General features: G+C 37.6%; 1 pseudogene; it reads right to left on the bottom strand.

Moving 5' to 3' along the window:
* Positions 1-4,999: 4,999 nt before the first annotated feature.
* LOC111737601 lies at positions 5,000-5,118 on the bottom strand (annotated as a pseudogene).
* Between the last annotated feature and the right edge of the window lie 2,619 nt (positions 5,119-7,737).

Below are 7,737 nucleotides of genomic sequence, written 5' to 3'. Positions count from 1 at the left end.
TTTCCTCATCTAAAATAATGTCTACTCTGCAGAATGCTACACATCTGAGATACTACACATCTAGCTCATAGAAGGTCCTTGGTAAATGGTCACTCTTGAAAATATTGCCAGTTTTCCATGAGAATGAGAACCCTGGAGTAAGGAGGTATGCTGTGCAGACACCCATGGAAACTTCAATTTGTCCTCCTCTTCAGTTATTTTTAAAAGAGAGAGCGAGGTTTCCCTTTTCTAGTTAGAAGGATGCAATTGTCTCCATCCAATAGGGAATTTAGCTCTACTAGCTCTAGCGCGCCTTTTTTCTGTTATGCTCACTGTTCCCACAAGGAGCCAGATTGTTATTCAGAAGACATTCCTTCTGCCACCTTTCGGAGCATCCCTTCTAGAGCAATCCATCTCCAATGGTCCCTTATTTTGTAAATTTGCACTATTCAGGGAGTGAGCATTTAGTGAATACCCATTACACCTGCCATTGCATTAAGCACCTTCCATACCTGATTTCATTGAAACCCCACCAAAATCCTCTTGGATAAAGAAGATAAACTACATTTTTATACATGAGAAAATGTTTACTGTACAGTGAATGATAAGGTTTTGAGAAACATGGCCAAGACTGTACAATAAGAGGACAAAATTGAGATTTAAAACCAAATTTGTGTGACTTCAAAGTCCATGTTCTTACATTACATAATGATAGTATTTGCTTTAGGGAAAAAATGACATTCTCTGCATTTTCATTCCTCCAACTCAACTTTATAAGGACTTGCACTTTTGAAAAGTGACTGTGACCAGAAGATCTAAAACGCAATCTTTATTTATTGTTATGCTTTTAAGTTGAAGTATTAGACTCATTCGTTTTGACCACATATCTAGTTTGTATACATTTTGTTTACCAATATCCATGGAGAGTTTGGAAATACAGCATTAAGAAAGAGATCTCCGAAGCACAGTGCAGTAGAAAGAGTTAAGACTTTGAATTAGATATGCATCCATTTGAATGGTTGCATCATTGGCTATTTGACCATGAGCAGGTTCTTTGTTCCAAGTCTCAAGTTCTTCACATACATAGTTCGTACAGTGGTAAATATCTCACATGGTTATAAGAATTAAGCAAGATAAGAAACATACTGACACATTGAGACATGAATTAAATGATCGACATTATTAGGACTATTACCATCTTATTAATACAGTAGCTTAAATATGTATAATATGTATAGATAACTAATGTTCAAATGCTGTCCAAAATGTCCCTTTTCCCTCCTAGATTCCATTTTGTCTATGACTATATTCTCAGCCCTTATAACAGTACCCAATGTATAATAGGTACTGCGTAAATGTTGGTTGAATTGAATTGAGAATAAAGCAATAATTCAAGATACTTAAGTTCATGACCTAAGATTTTATTAGGCAGTCATCAGTTACAAAGGTATAAAATAAAAATTGGGATCTAGACATTTCCTAAGCTTCTTAACATTCCAAGATGGTATATTTGGAAGTCTGAAATGAAATTTATTGGGCATTTTTATTGGAGCATCAATTAAGTAGCATTAAAGCCAAGTAAGAGACATTCAGAAATCAAGTAAAACCAATGTTCCTTTCTTTGATTGATCTATTTAATGGAAAGAGAAAACATGATGACTTTTCAAGAGTGAATTTGAGGTCACCAACTGAATTAATATAACAAAACCAGCCATCTGATGAATGTATAACGAAATGTGGATAATATGAGCTGCTGAAAGCAATGATCCAAGATGCTGAAGAGAGGAATTTCAATTCATTAACCATCTCTGATGAGATGTGGGGAGGATGAGTTAGTCTGTCATCATTGCTTCATGGACAGAATGTAGATCCATTCTAGCCTGACAGATCTGAGCTGGGATTTGGTGACTCAAGAATAAATGAAGATCTATAGTCTTCATACGTATTGCCCTCCAATTATGTTTTATGCTCCAGAATTTTATTCTTGGTTGTACTTTTTAATTGCTCTATGTGTACATATCACCTTTTCCTTATTATACTATATGTCCTTTGAAATCAGGGACTGTGTGAGCAATATATATTCTTTATGCTTTCAGTGCAATCATCATGAGACTGAAAATTTTAAAATGGGTATAACCTTTCCTATTTTGTAGATTTTTTTTTTTTTTCTGTTTGAATAAGCCTGAAATGTAAAACAGCTCAGTGTCTGGCTGTTCAGTGAACAAACTTACTGTTGCTATTGTATTATTATTACTATTATTATTATTATTATCACTACTACTACTACTACTACTACTACTACTACTATTACTACTACAACTACTACTACAACTACTACTACTGCAATTATTAGTGGGCCAACTAGATATTGAGGATTTGCCCCCTTTGCTAAGTCATCCTTCTGATAGAGGCTTAATATAATACCAGAAATGAAGGAGACATAAAATGAGAGAAATCATAAAGCATGATTTCCACTAATGATGTTCTCATATTTTCTCTGGTGCTATCTTAGATTTAAATAAATTCGGGAATTAAAAGCCCTTAGTTTGCCTCCTTCTCAAAAAAAGTTTTTTCTTCCTAATTTGAATCACTGCAATATTTGGGCCTTCCTACATTGTTTCTTAATAAGGACAAGGTTTTCTAGTGAATGAAGCTTCTCGTAAAGCAGAAATATGATTGCTTCTCCCTCATCTTATCTGCACCTCTCATGTGGATGAAGCGATGCTTTCCTGATCACTTTACCTGGAAGCTGGATTGTTTTGCCTCTGTATATTTGAAACTTAGATGCATACCCAAAGGACTTTACCATGAAAAGCAACACGTTTAGGACAGGCGTGCCTGTAACCCACTTTAATTAAACTTTAACTTAACTCTAATGGAGAATGTGGTAATGTAATTTTGTGGACCTTGTCGCTTCATTCCAGAGTCCACATATTTAAGCACTTAGCTAGAACTACCTAGAGTAGATGTACATAAAAAAAGAGAGATATAAAGACAGATCATATAAACAGACTATTTTGTTTAAAAAAAGGAAATGAAGAAATAAATGAAAATTATGGGAAGAGAATGCTCTTTCTTCCATTACTTTTTCTCATTTTATTGATCTAAATTTATGTTCAAGTTACACAAAAATTTTTGGGAAATTTGTTTACTGTGTAGGTGTTGTATCCATCACAAAGCATTTATTCCTGTCTCTAGTATTTTTGATGCCATGGCAACAGAGTGTCATTCTCTAGTCTAGACGCTCACGGGAGAATGCATTGCTCTTTTAATATGGTGAAATTCTGTTTAGGGACTGTTCCAGTCTCTAGGAAACCAATCCTCACTTCACCCAGACAATCTCTGAGTTATAGCTGAACACTCAGCTATCAAATACTCCCCCATTTCTTTCCCTAGCATATTCCTAGGGTGTAAGGACATTTTCGTCTAACTCTTCCCTGAAGAGAATATCTGTAAATGGAAAGGAGATAGAAGTAAGATGCACTGAGCTCTAAAGGAAAGTTTTTCCTTTCAGCACTTAGAATAGGGACTGTGGCATATAAATGATTCAGCTGAGGTTAATAACCTGAGGCATTGATGCCTTTTGGGGACTGCAGTCCCTTTGGATTAAGTCTGCTCCTGCCCTTCCACAATGTCACCCTCTGAGTGATTGAGATTTATTCTTCTGGCACAACCTCAAGCTTAATGTGCTTTATCCCGTGAAACGCCATTGGAAAGCAGAATTTGGGGGTCTATAGACATTGGGGGTGTTTGTTGATTCTGAATTTCTGGTAGAATAATACCTTCCAATAATTGTTTATTGAAATCTTTTTTTCTTTTTAATGCCATTTTCTGCTTTATAGAGAGTCTGGTATACATTTTCCAGCTTAAGATCTGGTAGAATCTTGTTATAAACATTAATTCTCATCACATAGCAGCACTGAAGGCAATGTTTGGAAGGTTTCTGCAACTCACAAATTACAAGCCTGGTCCTCTTTCCTGGCTGCTTCCAGAGCTAAGATCCTCTACTTTACATCTGTGTACTTAACCCACAGCAGCCTCAGGTGTCAATACTATTCCCTGGAATAGGTAATTGGGATGAAGGTGGGAACTTCTAGCCAGCATTAAGGCAAAAATGTTTATTAATGTCACTGCGATTTGTTTTTTCTGTGTCCAATGTCCTATCTTGTAGTCCAGACTTCTAATTAAATTTGTTCCATTGCAAGGAACAGTAATCTCCTTCAAACACCCCAAATTGTGAAATAAGAGCGAATTACCTGCAGTCATCAGGAACCACAGTGACTTCAGGGACCAGCTATCCTCCTTGTCTCTCCCAGGGGCCATCTGCTTTCTCTTTCTGACATCTTCCCTGCTTCTCTCTGTGAACCAATTTAATTCTCTTCTCTTTACAGATTGATATCCTTTATTACTCATATTTTCTGCTTCCTTGTGACTTCTCCCTGAGAATGACTTGCCTTCACCTTAACTTTCCTCTTGGCATCCTCTCTTCTTCTAACTCTACTGCTGGTTAAATACTTTTCAATGATTTCATTGTATAATTTTCTGAGGAAAACCCCACCTAGACTTTCCATGTCAGCACCCAGCTTTCTAAGTACTAGATGAATTTCCATCCTTGAGTTAAGTGTACCATCCTTAATTCAGTCAGTCATAGCTGGGTGGTAGAACAAAAGTCTGTGGCCCTACCCATGGCAATTTAGTCTTTCTCTCTCATTTGGCAGGGATGTGGGTGATCAGTTCCCTTAGAAAGACCAATACATTGTCAGCAACATGAGACACAGTAAGTCATTCAACACAGGCTCGCAATAGTCATTGTTGTGAATCTGGCCTCTTGAGTGTTAGGTTCCTTTTCTATAAGTCAGGTTGTGACAGTATCTCAGGGCTCCTGTAAGGATTACAGATATAAGTGAATAACACAGTGTTTTCCTTTTTTTTTTTTTTTTTTTTGCAAGGCAACCCTTGGTTGACCTCACAGAATGCAAGGACCTTGTCAGCTTACGATCTCTTATTTTTTTTATTTTTTACGCTACAGCAGCTGGTCTTCTTAGGTGGTCTCCCATTCAAGTACTAACCAGGCCCGACCCTGCTTAGCTTCCGAGATCAGACGGGATCAGGCTTGTTCAGGGTAGCATGGCTGTAGACAGTGCTTTCCATTTTTAATCAGGGATGCTGTGATTAGTTACAATAGTAGTGTAATTAGTAATAATAGTTGTATAATTTTAGTAGTAATAGTTACGGTGATAACTAGAGTGTTCTAATAGCACTAGTTGTAGTATTAGTAATAGAAAATAGTAAGAATAGCAGAAATAGGTGAACAGTATTTAGTTAGTGGTAGAATCCTGGCCAGGAGGAGAAAGCTGTGTCTTCTTTAGCCTTTGCTGAGTCTCTGCCTCAAAGACGTGGCTGAAAGTCCAGTTTTTGAGACCAGGTCTGCAAGAAACAAAAATAAAATTAGCAACATTAAGAGGGACAGAGAATTGATTTATTTGTTTCTATAATTGAAGAGTCAGGCAGTGGTCTGGCTTCAGGCTGATTGGGTCTTGAGGATGAAACAACGTTATTAGAATTCTGTAGAGGCCTTTCGTTTCTTGGCGTACTTCCCCATAAATTAATTTTATTCTCAAGCAGACCTTCCTGATATAGTGGGACAAATGACTACTGGCATATCTAGTTTTATCCTTTTAGCTAAGCAATCTTAGAGGAACATCGAGAGAACAAAAACTGCTTGGGCTGGATACTGGAGCTACATATGTAATAGCCACTGTGGCTAGGAGTGGCGGTAGAGTTGGGTACTCCAGCATGATCTAGGTCCCTCTCCAGATCTAAAAGAGGGTTGGGGGAGACTTAGGCCCACCTTCGTCATATGAAGTTAAGATGGAAGTGAGTTAGATCTTCCATAGCAAGAGACCAATAGGAGTAGAAAAGAAGCAAATGTCTACTACACAGTCCTTACAGGTGGATTATTAGCTGCTGGTTGTAAGTCTTAATGAGACGATAAATGCATATTACTGAGGACAGTGGCTGGTTTATATTATGTAATTAATAGTTACCCCTCACCTCTTTTCCCTATTGCATCTTCCATTCTTATGGGGTATTTGGCCCCAATCCCACTCTTTAAAAAATCTGTTTTCCATGGTATAAATTAGATGACTACTTGGCATCAATTTCAAATATCAAATAACCACACATTGAATTCTTAAAGGGTTCTTTTTCAACCCTAGAACTCTATGACTTGAGGCTTTGTTGTTAATAGCTGACACATTGATCCATCTTCTGAGATACATAGCCCTAAATCTCAAAGTCACCTACAGCTTCTCTTTCTCATATCTGCCCCTCTATCAAACGGCATCTTGTATTTTCTTATTTCTACTCCTGTCCTATACATTTTATCCATTTCCTCCACCGGGTCCCATGACTAACACTCAAGTTCAGGCCCTCGTTTCTTTTTTATTAATTGATCTAAATTTGCATGATTTAAAATTAACCATTTTTAAGTGTACAATTCAGTGGCATTTGGTACAGTCACAGTATTGTGCAACTATCCTCTCTATTTACTTTAAAACCATTTTCATCACCCCCAAAGGAGACGCCATGTCCATTATGTAGTCAGACCCCAGACCTTCCTCCTCCTGGCCTCAGGAAACTACTTTTCTGCCTTCTGTCTCCATGGGTTTATTTATTCTGGATATTTCATATAAATGGAATCGTATGATAAATGACCTTTTGTATCTGGCTTCTTTCATGGAGCATAATATTTTCAAGGTTCATTCATGCCATAACATGTATTTCATCCTTTTTTATGGTTGAATTCTATAGCTGTACCACATTTCATTTACCTATTCATCAGCCGATAGACATTTGGAAGCCTCTCATGTTTTTACTCTAATCTTAACTATAGACAGAGTCTCCCACTGGGTTGCTGCATTGCTCAACCACAAGAAGCAATACTCACTTTGTGTTCTGTATGAACAGTCTTCCCTGGAATTGAACAACACAGGGATTCTGCACCTAACCAGAAGCTTTGTTACATCTTACTTCCAATGCATACTGATGGTGTTGGTCATCTATATTCCTAAAGCCCATCTTCGATCATATTATTCTCTACTCAGAATCCTTTGAGGACCACCTTTAACTTATACATTATATACTAATAATAGATACAATATATTAAATTCTAGATATGTGCCAGGCATTTTTCTATACCCTTTACTTCTCACGACAAATGTATAAGTACTCTTCTTCCCATTCTATGAATGGAGAAACTGAGTCATAGCATAAGTAAGAATTTACCCAAAGTCACACAGCAAGTAAGTGTTGGGACCAGGATAAAAGCCCTGCTAGTGGCAAACAGACTCCAAGGTAACCCCTAATGAGCCCCACTTGTGAGTGTTCATATCCCAGCATAATCCTCTCTGCATGAGTACTGACTGGAACTGTGACTTGCTTTTAACCAATAGAATATGGCAAAAGGTGATGGGATGTCACTTCCATGATTACCTTATATTGCATAAGTCTCAACTAAGGAGACTGGAGCTAGAGACTCTCCTTGCTGATGAACTAACTGGTCCTATGGGAGAGGCACACATGGCAAAGAACTTTAGACAGCCTCTTTCATCAAGTCAGCAAAAAGCAGGGACCCTCAGTTATACAGTCACCGAGAAATGAATTCTGCCAAAAATCTGAATGGATTTGGAGACAGATTTTTCCTCAGCCTAGCCTCCAGGTGAGAATGCAACCTGGTGGACACCCTGATTTTAGCTC

This window comes from Pteropus vampyrus, unplaced genomic scaffold, assembly GCF_000151845.1.
Source record: "Pteropus vampyrus isolate Shadow unplaced genomic scaffold, Pvam_2.0 Scaffold28, whole genome shotgun sequence".
In the NCBI taxonomy this organism is placed as follows: Eukaryota; Metazoa; Chordata; class Mammalia; order Chiroptera; family Pteropodidae; genus Pteropus; species Pteropus vampyrus.
Note: the sequence above shows the minus strand (reverse complement) of the source record. Positions and strands in the feature narration are given on the sequence as shown.